Genomic DNA, 15,018 nt, shown 5'->3' with positions numbered 1-15,018 from the left:
TGTGTGTAGCTAGCTCTCAAATGTTCAGAAGACAGAGCAATAGATGATGTATGATAGGGAGGGAAAGAAATAGCGATGTGACAGCACGTTAATGTTGGTGGATTGAGCTACCGGGGGAGGGGGGTCAGGGTATGATGGAATTCTGTCTATGGGGTTAGTATTGTTTTTGCAACTGTTCCTATAACTTTGAATTTATTTCAAAAAAAAAAAAAAGATTCTATTGCTTGTCTAATTCTGCCCTCTGCCTTCACTACTCTCCTCCCCTCCCTGTCCTCTTAAGGACAAGGGACTGTGTCTTGTTACTGCCTTGCTACCACTGGGCACAGGATCAAAAACATACTATGGTTTAATAAATGTTTGATGGGTGAATAGATGGATAAGATTAAAGTTCCGTTTCTAAAAGAATGACCATATTGACAGGTCAGATGACCCGAGATGCTGATTATTTCTTGTTTTCCAGATAGATCATATTTGCCTTTTTAGTTGCCTTTTTTTAAAGGGGCCCAATTCCTAAAACACAGAATATTTAGTGCCATCTAGCACTAAATCATCTAGCTGCAATAAAAGCTGTACTAATAAAGCTTGGACAGTGCACTCTTGGGTTCTATTTTGTTTACTTTGGAGAGACAGAAAAGGGAAGATTAGTTGCAAACTCTCCAGCACACACTGCATTATGGGCACTTTGATTTTATCTAGAAAATCACTGCACCCTGGGATGGTTCTAATTCTGAGATCAGTAGTCCCTTATAACCAATATTTTGTGATAAATGGACAGCTCTTCAACTTTGAGGAGGTGTAGGATGAAATGGCTGGGATGATCTGAACTTCGGAGCTCTTCTGTGTAACTGCTTTCAGGGCAGACTGGGAACTACCTGAGACATCAGTTCTATATTACTCAACAACCTACCCTCTCAGAAAAAATTCACCCCTGTCTTATACAAGATTGTCTAGCTCTTCTCATTTGACTCCTAGTTTTTTTGATCAAATAGTCTACCATGACCCCACCCACACTAAAGTTGATACAGTCTTAGAGCTGCATCCAGTCTTAATTGGTTTGGTATAACATAAGTGGTTCTTAAGACTCTTTTACCCTTTATTGCACACTTTATTCATCTCTTTTGTGAATTCTCTTTTCTGTGTATATCAAATAATAGAGGTCATTATTAACCTTTTTTGAAATAAATGTTTTATGAAGCATCTGATACATTATATTAATTTACTTTATTTTTAAAAGTGGATAAATGTTTTGTGATTACAGTGTTATCTTTTACTGAAATTTATTTTTCATATAAAATATATGTAATTAAATAAAATGAGTAATCATATATAGAAAATGGCGCATTTAGAGAGTGGATTCTGTGCTACATATGGTGATAATGCTTGTGATAGAAATTAGAGCAGCAGTTGTGGAGTGCTCATGCTATTGTATTAGAAAATGTATCATAAAAGGCATGTTTTGTGCTTTGTATAATGTAATTATAACATAACGTATGCTATTATAATGTAACATATGCTATTTTTTTTCCTATTAGGAGTCTTTCATTACTTAAATTTAATGAACATATCAACTTTCAAGAGTAATCATGAAAATTTTGATTTAAAAGGGACCCTTTGTTCGGAATATGTTTGCCCCAGATGTCTTCATGACTTGTTCTCTAGCAGAATGGTAAGTCTTTGAGTATAAGGATTTTGTATTTGTATTTTGTGTATCCTTAGTATCAGATGTGTACTAGGCCTATAATTGAAGTTCAATAAATATTTATTAAATGGATGTATGTGAAAGGTGAGGCACAGAGAGGTAAAGACATTGCTCTAAGGTTCTACATGAAGTTACCAGCAGAATTATGGCAAGAATCCATGTCTTCTGACTCCTCTGTTGAGTGGTTCAGTATAGTAACTTGCCTCCAATCAGTATTGCTTTTCAATCCAAGTACCTGGAGCCCCTGACCTGGACTCTTTTCTTTGAAAGGACCCACTGGCCCAAACAGTTTCAAGAGCTAAGGATACATACCTATCAGGAGTTCATTCCCCTCCCTCCTGTCCGTCTCATCCCACCCCTGCTTCCCTCATCCTAGACTAGGTCCCAGCTACCTGGGATGCTGAAATTCCCTGACATATAAGCAGGAGCCCATTTTCAGGGCCTGTGCAGGCTTTCCCAGGTGTAGACTGCTGGTTAAGGGTATTGCACCTAGGTCTTAAGAATGGTCAAAGGGCAGCTGATGGGGGTGGTGGTGCCTGATCAAGCTGGTTGAGATGTCCACACACATGCATAGGGGCCCATGGAAAGATGGAATGAAAAAGAGAATAGGCCATGGGCTGGGTGCCTCTATTTATCCTCTTGCTCATGGCCCCTCAAATGTTAGAGATGGACCTGTCTCTTAGAATAAATCTAGTTCTCCCTACATATATAATTTTATTTAAACCAACACTGAGTGAACATATCTATTGTACCAGACCCTGCACTAGGTATATTTCAAATTCATTATCTCATTTAAATGTTATCCTTATGTAAGAATGCTCAGAAATCACTTGTCCAAGGACACAAAACTAATAAGGTACAGAGCTAAATGCATAACCAGTATTCTTAAGAAGTATGTGCTCTACTGTGGGATTGAGAAAATCTTCTTGACCAAAAGGAGGAAGAGAAACGCAATAAGGTTTCAGTGGCTGAGAGATTTCAAATGGAGTCGAGAGGTCACTCTGGAGGATATTCTTATATGCTATATGGATATCACTTTTTTAGTTTTCGGTGTGTTGGAACGGCTAGAGGGAAATACCTGTAGCTGTCAAACTGCAACCCAGTGACCTTGATTCTTGAAGACAATGTGTAACTATATAGATTGCCATAGTGTGACTGTGTGATTATGAAAACCTTGTGGCTTGCACTCCCTTTATCCAGTATATGGACAGATAAGTGGAAACATGGGGACAAAAATTAGATGAAGAATAGGGTGGAATGGAAGGGATGAAAAGTTTTGGGTGCTATTTTTTGCTTTTATTTTTATTTTGGATAAGGAAAAGTTTCAAAAATTGATTCTGTATGATGGTGCTGTGAATAATTGTTCACTGTGGATGACTGTAGGGTGTGTGAGCATATCTCAATAGAACTATTTTTTAAAAAGTAAGTGGACAGTGTGGGGGAGGAAGGGAATGGGATGTTCTTTTTTATTTTTATTTTTATTTTATTTTTTTGAGTAACAAAAATGTTGAAAGATTGATTGTGGTGATGAATACACAGCTATATGATGATACTCTGAACAACTGATTGTACACTTTGGATGATTGTATGTTATGTGAATGTATCTAAATAAAATTGCATTAAAAAAATGTGCTCTAAACTTACCAAAATCCAATACAACTATATATATTTATGTGTGTGCATATATGTAAATTTCATTGAGAAAATGTTTGATACAAATTTACACAATTTAAAAGACTTTAAGTTAATCTCTCATTTCAGACCTTGAGTCAGAGACAATCAATTAACATTTTTTTTTTGTTTAAAAAACCCATATATTTTAAAACATATAATCAACAATTTTTAAACTTTTTTATTTGGAAAATTTTAGATATTGAATATATACAAGTGGAGAATGCTAACAGCATTCTGCCTTCCTCGTTTAATGTATTTCTCCAACTTTTACTTTTATTGTTACTTTTATTTTCTTTGCTGGGGTATTTTAAAGCAAATCCCAGGCATCATGACATTTTACCTATAGACAATTATATTTAAGATACTTACTTGTAAAAGTTTAAGGCTAAAGATGGGAAATATTTTGTCTTTTCAATGAAGACCTCAATAAAAAACAATGACACATTAAGTTAAATACCAATTTTATTTATTTAGTATTTTAATTTCCTCCTTTGTTTCAAAGATGACTTCAGGTGATAATTTTGTGACTATAATGGAAGTTTGTATGTATGCATCTAGCTTCATGTCATAGTGTTTTCTTTGCAGGATTCTGTGGGACTGCATATCTTTTTGTTTTATAGTCAGTCCACTTTCTGTTTTTTCCTTTACCTTCTTTTGGAAGAGATGTTGAAAATGGTAAGCAAATAAATGCCTTTTTCTCTCTTCTGTGAGTGATAAAACCTGTAAATTATTAATATAAAAGGGCAGAGTACGATTTAGCATAGTACCTTTTCTAATCCAAGTGACTACTAAGTTTCCTGTTCTAAAGTGCACCCACATGCTGGTAATAGCATTTAGAGCATGAGTTGATTATAATATATCATGGCATACAGAGAAGTCTATATAGTAGTTCCAGGAATGTTGCTAGGAAATATAAATAAATAATGTTCCTGGTTGCAAGGAAATATAAATACTCCCTAGCAAGTGAGACAAAGGCTATTTATTTGTTTCTATATTGACAGAAACTATTTTCTTAAGTACCTGTTTTTCTCAGTACCATTTAAATATCCACTACATTTTTTTTTTCATGGTTAGAAATTTGGGTTTATTCTATATGCAGTGGGAAGCCACTAGAATGTTTGTTTTCTTACTTTTTGTTTCATTTTAAATTCAGTTTTATTGAGATATATTCACATACCATACAGTCATTCATGGTGTACAATCAACTGTTCACAGTGCCATCATACAGTTGTGCATTAATTACCCTGATCTATTTTTTTTAATTCACTTTCATTGAGATATATTCACATACCATGCACTCATCCATGGTGTACAAGCAACTGTTCATAGTACCATTAAATAGTTGTGCATTCATCACACCAATCTATTTTTTTTTTCATTTTTATTGAGATTGTTCAGATACCATACAATTATCCAAAGATCCAAAGTGCACAATCACTTCCCCTGGGTACCCTCATACAGCTGTGCATCCATCACACTTAATTTTTGTTCAATTTTTAGAAACTTTTCATTACTCCAGACAAGAAATAAAGTGAAAGATGAAAAAAGAAAAAAAGAAAAGGAAACTCTAAACCTCCCCTATCCCTAACCAACCCACCTCAATTGTTGACTCCTAGTATTGATATAGTACATTTGTTACTGTTTATGAAAAAATGTTGAAATACTACTAACTGTAGTATATAGTTTGTAATAGGTATATAGTTCTTTCCTATATGCCCCTCTATTATTAACTTCTAATTGTATTGTCATACATTTGTTCTGGTTCATGAAGTGATTTCTAGTATTTGTACAGTTGATCATGGACATTGCCCACCATAGGATTCAGTTTTATACATTTTCATCTTTTGACCTCCAACTTTCCTTCTGGTGACATATATGACTCTGAGCTTCCCCTTTCCACCTCATTCACACACCATTCGGCACTGTTAGTTATTCTCACATCTTGCTACCAACACCCCTGTTCATTTCCAAACATTTAAGTTCATCCTAATTGAACATTCTGCTCATACTAAGCAAGAGCATCTACATTTCTTCCACAAGGCAGGAGGGAGAGTCAAAGAAGGTAGAGAGGCAAAAGAAAGAGGAAACAAAAAAAAATGACAGCTAGGAAGCAGCAAAAGGAAAAATAACCTTAAATCAAAGTAGAATAAAGAATCAGACAATACCACCAATGTCAAGTGTCTAACATGCCTCCCCTATCCCCCCCTCTTATCTGCATTCACCTTGGTATATCACCTTTGTTACATTAAAGGAAGCATAATACAATGATTCTATTAGTTACAGTCTCTAGTTTATGCTGATTGCATCCCTCCCCCAATGCCTCCCCATTTTTAACACCTTGCAAGGATGACATTTGCTTGCTCTCCCTCGTAAAAGAACATATTTGTACATTTTATCACAATTGTTGAATACTCTAGATTTCACCAAGTTACACAGTCCCAGTCTTTATCTTTCCTCCTTTCTTGTGATGTCTCACATGTTCCCCATGTTCCTCTCTCAACCATATTCATAGTTACCTTTGTTCAGTGTACTTACATTGTTGTGCTACCGTCTCCCCAAATTGTGTTCCAAACCACGCACTCCTGTCTTCTATCACCCTGTAGTGCTCCCTTTAGTATTTCCTGTAGGGCAGGTGTCTTGTTCACAAAGTCTCTCATTGTCTGTTTGTCAGAAAATATTTTGAGCTCTCCCTCATATTTGAAGGACAACTTTGCTGGATACAGGATTCTTGGTTGGCGGTTTTTCTCTTTCAGTATCTTAAATATATCACACCACTTCCTTCTTGCCTCCATGGTTTCTGCTGAGAGATCCGCACATAGTCTTACTAAGCTTCCTTTGTATGTAATGGATCGCTTTTCTCTTGCTGCTTTCAGGATTCTCTCTTTGTCTTTGACATTTGATAATCTGATTATTAAATGTCTTGGCGTAGGCCTATTCATATCTCTTCTGTTTGGAGTACGCTGCGCTTCTTGGATCTGTAATTTTATGTCTTTCATAAGAGATGGGAAATTTTCATTAATTATTTCCTCTATTATTGCTTCTGCCCCCTTTCCCTTCTCTTCTCCTTCTGGGACACCAATGATACGTACATTATTGTACTTTGTTTCATCCTTGAGTTCCCGGAGACGTTGCTCATATTTTTTTTCTTTTCTCCATCTGCTCCTTCGCGTGTAGGCTTTCAGGTGTTTTGTTCTCCAGTTCCTGAGTGTTTTATTCTGCCTCTTGAGATCTGCTGTTGTATGTTTCCATTGTGTCTTTCATCTCTTGTGTTGTGCCTTTCATTTCCATAGATTCTACTAGTAGGTTTTTTGAACTTTTGATTTCTGCCGTATACATGTCCAGTGCTTCCTTTACAGCCTCTATCTCTTTTGCAATATCTTCTCTAAACTTTTTGAATTGATTTAGCATTAGTTGTTTAAATTCCTGTATCTCAGTTGAAGTGTACGTTTGTTCCTTTGACTGGGCCATAACTTTGTTTTTCTTAGTATAGGTTGTAATTTTCTGTTGTCTAGGCATGGTTTCCTTGGTTATCCAACTCAGGTTTTCCCAGACCAGAACAGGCTCAGGTCCCAGAGGGAAGAAATATTCAGTATCTGGTTTCCCTGCGGGTGTGTCTTAGAAAATTGCTCCACCCTTTGATGCCTCGGGTCACTGTGCTTTTCTGCCCAGCAGGTGACGCCTGTTAGCCTATAATTCTTGACTGGTGTGAGGAGGTATGGCCATGTTCCCCCAGGCTCTGGGGTCTGGTTCTGAATGGAAAGGGCCCCACCCCTTTCCTCCTAGAGAAGACAGACCCCTCAGGTGGAGGTCATTAGCATTTCAATGGTCTCACTCTCTGCTTGTGCTGTCTCCACCCTTCCCGGAGTCACAGCCCTGGAAACTGAAAATGACTGGGGCTTTCTCCACTGAGCCAAAAAAGAAACAGATAGTCCCCTTCAGACCCAGTCCAAGGTAACCCTCCAGCTCTCCCAGGTTAGTCGTCACCCAAAGCCTCTGTCTGTTTTTTGGGGCTGCGTACCTGTAGTGAGCGGTTCACACTCACTACTTAAAACCCCAGTTGGAGCTCAGCTGAGCTGTATTCGCTTGCTGGGAGAGAGCTTCTCTGTGGCACCACGCGGCTCTGCAGCTCGGGCTATGGGGGAGGGGGTCTCCCGACCTGGTTCCGCAGGTTTTACTTACAGATTTTATGCTGTGTTCTCAGGCATTCCTCCCAATTCAGGTTGGTGTATGATGAATGGATGGTCTCGTTTGTCCCCCCGCAGTTATTCTGGATTATTTACTAGTTGTTTCTGGTTTTTTGTAGTTGTTCCAGGGGGACTACTTAGCTTCCACTCCTCTCTATGCCGCCATCTTGCCTGAGTCCCCACACCAATCTATTTTTGAACATTTTCCTTGCACCAGAAAGAATCAGAATAAAAATAAAAAAATAAAAGTAAAAAAGAACACCCAAATCATCCCCCCCATCCCACCCTATTTTTCATTTAGGTTTTGCCCCCATTTTTCTACTCATCCATCCATACACTAGATAAACGGGGTATAATCCACAGGGTTTTCACAATCACACTGTCACCCCTTGTAATCTACATTGTTATACAAGCATCTTCAGGAGTCCAGGCTACTAGGTTGAAGTTTGATAGTTTCAGGTATTTACTTCTAGCTATTCCAATACATTAAAACCTAAGAGGTATTATCTATATAGTGCATAAGAATGTCCACCAGAGTGACCTCTCGACTCCATTTGAAATCTCTCAGTCACTGAAACTTTATTTCGTTTCATTTCACATACTCCTTTTGTTCAAGAAGATGTTCTCAATCCCATGATGCCGGGTCCAGATTCATCCCCGGGAGTCATATCCTGCATTGCTAGGGAGATTTACACCCCTGGGAATCAGGTCTGTGATGGTTGGGTTCATGTGTCAACTTGGCTACGTGGCCTGGCTGTCTGGTCGGGCGGGCACTGGCCTGACGATTGCTATGAGGCTCTTTGAGGATGGTTGGTTTGTCGGATCATCAGTCAATTGACTGCAGCTGACTGATGACTCATCAAGGGGCGTGCTTCCACAGTGAGAGAATGCAATTGGCTGGATTTGGTCCGGGTGATCAGTTGGAGGCTTATAAGCCAGACGGTTAGAGAACCTGCACTTCTTCTTCAGCTGCTCAGTGAAGCTTTTCCTGGGGAGCTCGTCGAAGTTGCCAGTTCGTTTCCCGAGGAGTTTGTCAAAGTTGTCGGTTCGTTTCCTGAGGAGTTATTCAAAGTTGCCGGTTCGTTTCCTGAGGAGTTTGTCAAAGTTGTCGGTTCGTTTCCTGAGGAGTTCTTCAAAGTTGCCGGTTCGTTTCCTGAGGAGTTCGTCAAACTTGTTGGTTCGTTTCCCGAGGAGTTCGTCAGACGTCTTCCTTGGAGTTGACAGCTTGTTGACGGCTCTGCAGAATTTGGACTCGTGCGCTCCCGCAGTTGCGTGAGTCACTTTTACAATTTGATAATAAGAGACATCTCTCATTGATTCTGTTTCCAAGGAGAACCCTAACTAATACAACTTGGTACCGAGAGTGGGGTGCTTTTGCTGCTGAGTCTGCAAATACCAAACATGTTGGAACGGCTTTTTAAATGGATAAGGGGAAGTTTCTGGAAGAATTGTGAGGAGCTTGAGAGAAAAGGCCAAAACTGCTTTAAAGAGACTGTTTGTGGAAATATGGACTCTAAAGATACTTCTGATGAGGCCTTGAACAGAAATGATGAATATGTTGTTGTAAACTGGAAGAAAGGTGATCCTTGTTTTAAAGTGGCAGAGAATTTGGCAAAATTGAGTCCTGGTGTCAGATGGAAGGAAGAATCTGGAAGCAACAACTTGGAATACTTAGCTGAGGAGATCTCCTGAATACGTGTGGAGGACGTATCCTGGCTTCTCCTTGCAGCTTATAGTAAAATGCGAGCAGAGAGAGATAAACTTAGAACTGAACTCTTGGGTTCAAAGAAACCAGAAGTTGATCTCTTGGAAAATTACGAGCTTCCAGGGGGTGGAATCCCTGAAGCTACAGCCCAACATGAGGATGTAACCAAACATGGAAGCCAGCCACCATTTCAGTACAAGCCAAGATTGGAAAAGGAGTTAAGCAGAAAGGATTTGTGGAAAGTCCTATTGTCTGATGGCTTTGACCCCTGCATGCTTCATGCAAAACCAACAGAATTTTTGCGAGATCTTTATAGACAGAGCCATGGAGGTTGAGGTCTGGAGTCAAGAGGCCTTGGGCTGGGAGAGTGGAGCAGCCCACACACATGGAAAGGGTGAGTTTGCCCCGGAGGTCGAGGGTGGGCATTCCACCTCGATGCTCTGGAAGAGATTTGCCACCTCAGGTCCCAAAGAGGTTGGAGCACATTTCCAGGGAATTGGGGAGAGCCTGGCTGCCACCCCACTGTTCTGAAGGGGTTGAGCGTGTGCCCCGGAGATGGAAGGGAATCCGGGAGCTGCCCCGATGTTTGAGGAGGGTGGGGCCGAGAAGGTGGTCTCCCCAATGTGTGGGTATGTTGGAGCACTCACCTAAGCATTTGGAGAGGAAAGGGCAGCCGAAAAGGCCCTTAGGAAGGGTTAGGCTCCCGCTCTCTCAAGCCCCAAGGATGCAACGTTGTTCTGTTAATGACTCTCAGACTTTGAAATCTAATGGAGTTTGTCCTGCGGGTTTTAAGAACTGTTTTGGTCCTGTTAACCCTGTTTTCCTTACTGTTTCTCCTTATGGCAATGGGAATGTTTATCCTATGAATGTCCCTCCTTTGTATATTGGAAGCATATAACTTGTTCTAAATCCACAGATTCAAAGCTAAAGGAAAAGTATGCCTTAGGACTGACCACGCCTAAAGTGATTTTGATGGGATTTTGTACTTAACTTTTGTTACTGAAATGATTTGAGTTTTTGTGGTATTGTGAATGATTCTGATGAGATGTTCCCATGGAGGCGTGGCCCCGCCCATTCAGGGTGGGCCCTTAATCGGTGGAGCTATATAAATGAGCTGACTCAAGGAAGAGAGAGAGTGCAGCTGGGAGTGATGTTTTGAAGAGGAGCAAGCTTGCTAGAGAGGAATGTCCTGGGAGAAAGCCGCTTTGAGGCCGGAGCTTTGGAGCAGACGCTGGCTGCCTTCCCAGTTAGCAGAGGTTTTCCGGACGCCATTGGCCATCCTCAGGTGAAGGTGCCTAGTTGCTGATGTGTTGCCTTGGACGCTTTGTGGCCTTAAGACTGTAACTGTGTAGTGAAATAAACCCCTATTTTATAAAAGCCTATCCATCTCTGGTGTTTTGCATTCTGCAGTGTTAGCAAACTAGGACAAGGTCCCACAAAGGGGGGAGGGCAGTGAGTTCACCTGCCTAGGTGGCTTAGGTAGAGAGACAGGGGCCACATCTGAGCAACAAAGAGGCACTCAGAGGGAGACTCTTAGGTACAATTATATGCAAGTTTAGCCCCTCCTTTGCAGTAATGAGCTTCATGAGGGCAAGTCCCATGATAGAGGGCTCGGCACATCAAACCACAAATCCTCAATATTTGTGACAACATCAGCATCAGTCCAGGTGAGGAAGTCCAACACTTCTGCATTTTCCCCCAGCTCCTCAGGGGGGCCCTGCAAATATATTTTTATTGTTTGCCCAAATTACTTTGGGATGTGTCACTATTTCACTCTAACCTATACTAACTTACCATATCTCACTTCCTATTCAAAGTTCCATGTAATTGTGGTGTCTGAAAAACTGACTGTAGAGTTATACTGTTTAGAAAATATAGATCCTGCACCAAATAGACATCTCTTCCCTTGGTCTCACATGGAAGTTGAAGTTTTAAAGCACAGTCAGTTTCAACCTTTACCCTTTGGCCCAGTTTGTCCTAGTCTTAACCAGATGTGCTTCATTCATATCACTAATTGAAGTCCGGGCTCTTTTTCAGCTTTTTTTTTTTTTTTTTTTTTTTTTTTAACAGTTGCTTGTATGCACTAATACTGGCATTCATATCTGCTGAACTCTAGCTCTGAGTTTCAGGGTGTCACAGAGAGATACCCAATGTTCCAGAGACCAATTGGGTTATACACTAAGTCACCCCAATCTATTTTTGGACATTTTCCTTACACCAGAAAGAATCAGAATCAGAATAAAAAATAAAAATAAAAAGAACAACCAAATCATCCCCCCCATCCCACTCTATTTTCCATTTAGTTTTTTGTCCCCATTTTTCTACTCATCCATCCATACACTGGAAAAAGGGATTGCGATCCACAGGGTTTTCACAATCACACTGTCACCCTTTGTAATCTACATTGTTATACAATCATCTTCAAGAGCCAAGGCTACTGGGTTGGAGTTTGGTAGTTTCAGGTATTTACTTCTAGCTGTTCCAATACATTAAAACCTAAAAAGTGATCTCTATATAGTGCGAAGAATGCCCACCAGAGTGACCTCTCAACTCCATTTCAAATCTCTCAGCCACTGAAGCTTTATTTTGTTTCATTTCGCATCCCCCTTTTGGTCAAGAAGATGTTCTCAATCCCACAATGCTGGGTCCAGATTCATCCTGGGAGTTGTTTCCAGTGTTGCCAGGGAGATTTACACCCCTGGGAGTCAGGTCCCATGTAGGGGGAAGGGCAGTGAGTTTACCTGCCCAGGTGGCTTAGCTAGAGAGAAAGGGCCACATCTGAGCAACAAAGAGGTATTCGGGGGAGACTCTTAGGCACAATTATAAGCAGCTTTAGGCTCTCCTTTGCAGTAACGCGCTTTATAGGGTATGCACTGAATTTTAATAAATGCTACATTTTTATGCACAGTGTGCTTGACCTGAAGGCTTTTTCTTCTGTTAGTGGGGGATACATGGTATTTCCAGGGAATTCTAGTGTGATAAAACCCTTCTATTCTCCAGTGTTTATGCCTCTCATTTAGACAGAGTCCCATCAAGAATATTTTTGGAATATGTTTTCTGGAGCTCTGGCCTGAGAGTTGGTGGGGAAGGCAGGAAGGATGCTCCTGGATATCTATATGAGAGGAACTGAGAGGCAGCAATCTGGGTGGAAGAAATGTTAAGAGACTTGTTTGGAAGTTGCATTTGTATAGCAAAAACGCGTTTTCCTTATATACATATCTAATGTGCCTTGAGGCAATGCTGAGGAAGGAAAAATAAATGGGAATACAAAGCCCCTCCCAAACCACCTTTTGCCACTGCTCTAGTCCTGTGCTGTCAGATATGGTAGCCACTAGTCACCTGTGACTTTTGAGCACTTGAAAGGTGGCTAATCTGAATTGACAAGTGCTGGAAGTACAAAACACACACCAGTTATCAAAGACTGATGAAAAGAAGAATGCAAGATGTCTCATTAATGATGTTTATATTGATTACATGTTGAAGTGATAATATTTTACCAAAACTCTATTAAATGAAATCTATTGTCAAAATTAACTTCACTTGTTTTCTTTTTACTTTTCTTTTTACTTTTTTAATGTGGCTACTGGAAAATTTTAAATTACAAAAATTGCTCACATTAAATTTCCACTGGACAGCTCTGCTCTAGACCTTGGCAAAATAGCACTATTGAAAGTTTACCTTCAGTACAACCTTCCCATTCCAAGGCATGTCTGCTTTTTGCTCCCTCCTGCAAAGGGCATTCTCCCTCTCCAGGACTTGCCTGCCTTGAATTGTTCTCTCCACCCAAACTACTTGGCCTTCCCATGCAATCTAACACCCCCCACCCCCAACCCCAACCCCTACCCCATGCCCACCAACTGAGACTTATGTCATTTAAGTAATTTTGTCAGGATCAGATGACAATTGATTAATTTAATTAGGTCCTTTTCCATTTATGCTAGGTTATCTGAGGGCCTATAAAAATAGTCTCTGTATCCAAGTTGCTTGCAACAGAAAAGTTTTTCTTAGTTGAGCTGAAGCAAGTTTTAGGACTTAAAATAATGTATTTTAAAAATTTTAGAATTTATCTTTACATTTATTTAAGTGATTAACATAGTAATATTGTTTCTAAAGACTAATTGGAATGGGAATCAGTTCTATTATAATCTGATATATTCCTCTTTTGTGTACTTCCCTTTATCTCATGCATTCTCAATAGGGGTGATATTGCCCCTAAGGAGGCAAAGATTGGTTCTTGGGATCTGCAAAAAATGTTACTCTTTTAACGTATGAAGCACAGATATACATACAGTACAAAAAACACATGTATAATATATATGTGGTATTAACATTTCATGCAGTGGGTGATTGGGAAAAAATGTCTAAAAAATTTCCTTAGGGGATGGTAATGAAAAACAGATTGGGAAACACTAGCTTATCTGGACTGAATATTCCTACACTGTGCACATAACAACAGAATGTTACTGTTTTTTTTATTGTGGAATATAACATATTTACATAGAAGTGATAACTTTCCAAGTGCAATTTAACAAGTAATTAGAGAGCAAATTTCAAATAATGTTATGGATTACAGTTCCACAGTTTCAGTTTTTCTTATTGTGAAATATAACATATATGCAAAAAGGTGATAATTTTCAAAGTACAATTTAACAAGTAGGTATATAGGAAATTTCCAAGAATGTTATGGGTTACAGTTCCACCATTTCGGTTCTTTCCATCTAGCTATTCTAATACCCTAGCAACTAAGAAAAAGAAAATTATATAGAGATTCAGCATTCATAATCCTTTGTTAAATTCCATCTTGTCTGTTGCTACCCCTTCCTCTAGTTTAATCACTTTCCCACCTTCAGGAATGTCTAGGCAGTGACCACCCTAATTTGTTCATGTTGAAAAGGGGTGCAGAGGCTGGGACTTAGCTGTCATAAGAGCTCTCTGGAGGATTTAAGTTTCTGAAGTATAAACTTAGTCTCAGATAATTTATTATTTAGGGTTTTGGGGACTACTGTTGACTTGGGCTTATCATATTGTGGCCATTTGTGATATCTAGCTGAAGCTTGCATAGGAGTAACCTCCAGGACAGCTTCTCGACTCCATTTGAAATCTTTTAGCCATGGAAACCTAATTTTATTGCCTTTCTTTTTTCCCCTTTTGGTCAAAAAGGCATTCTCAACCCCTCGATGCCAGGATCAGGCTCATTTCTGGAATCAATGTCCCACGTTGCCAGGGAAACTCACTCACCTGAGGGGTCCTGTCCCACATCTGGGGGAGGGGATGAATTTATTTGCAGAGTTGGGCTTAGAGAGAGAAAGTCCACATTTGAGCAACAAAAGAGGTTCCCTGGAGGTGACTCCTGGGCATAATTATAGGTGAGCTTAGCCTCCCCTTTACAACCATAAGTTTCACAAAGCAAGCTTCAAGATTGAGGGCTTGACTTATAAAGTAGGGGGTTCCTAATTTCACATAGCATATATTCTATCCACGATAATCAAGCAGTATTTCACATTATTGTCACTTAGTTGTACAGTCCTCATCATTCTCCATTTTAAACAATTCTGATGACCCAAAAACACCTTGTAGCTCTTTTCAGCCCTTAATTTTTTGTCCCTAGTATTTGTGTGGTACTAGTAAGGTATTCCTATTAATTATGGTTCCTAGTATGCAATCAGTAGACTTTTCCCAAATACCATTCTGTTGTCAACTCCCTATACCAGTATATCACGCAAGCATCTTCTTATATTTGTACTGCTGATCTGTGG

The sequence above is a fragment of the Choloepus didactylus genome, chromosome 2 (assembly GCF_015220235.1).
Source record: "Choloepus didactylus isolate mChoDid1 chromosome 2, mChoDid1.pri, whole genome shotgun sequence".
Taxonomy (NCBI): Eukaryota; Metazoa; Chordata; class Mammalia; order Pilosa; family Megalonychidae; genus Choloepus; species Choloepus didactylus.
Note: the sequence above shows the minus strand (reverse complement) of the source record.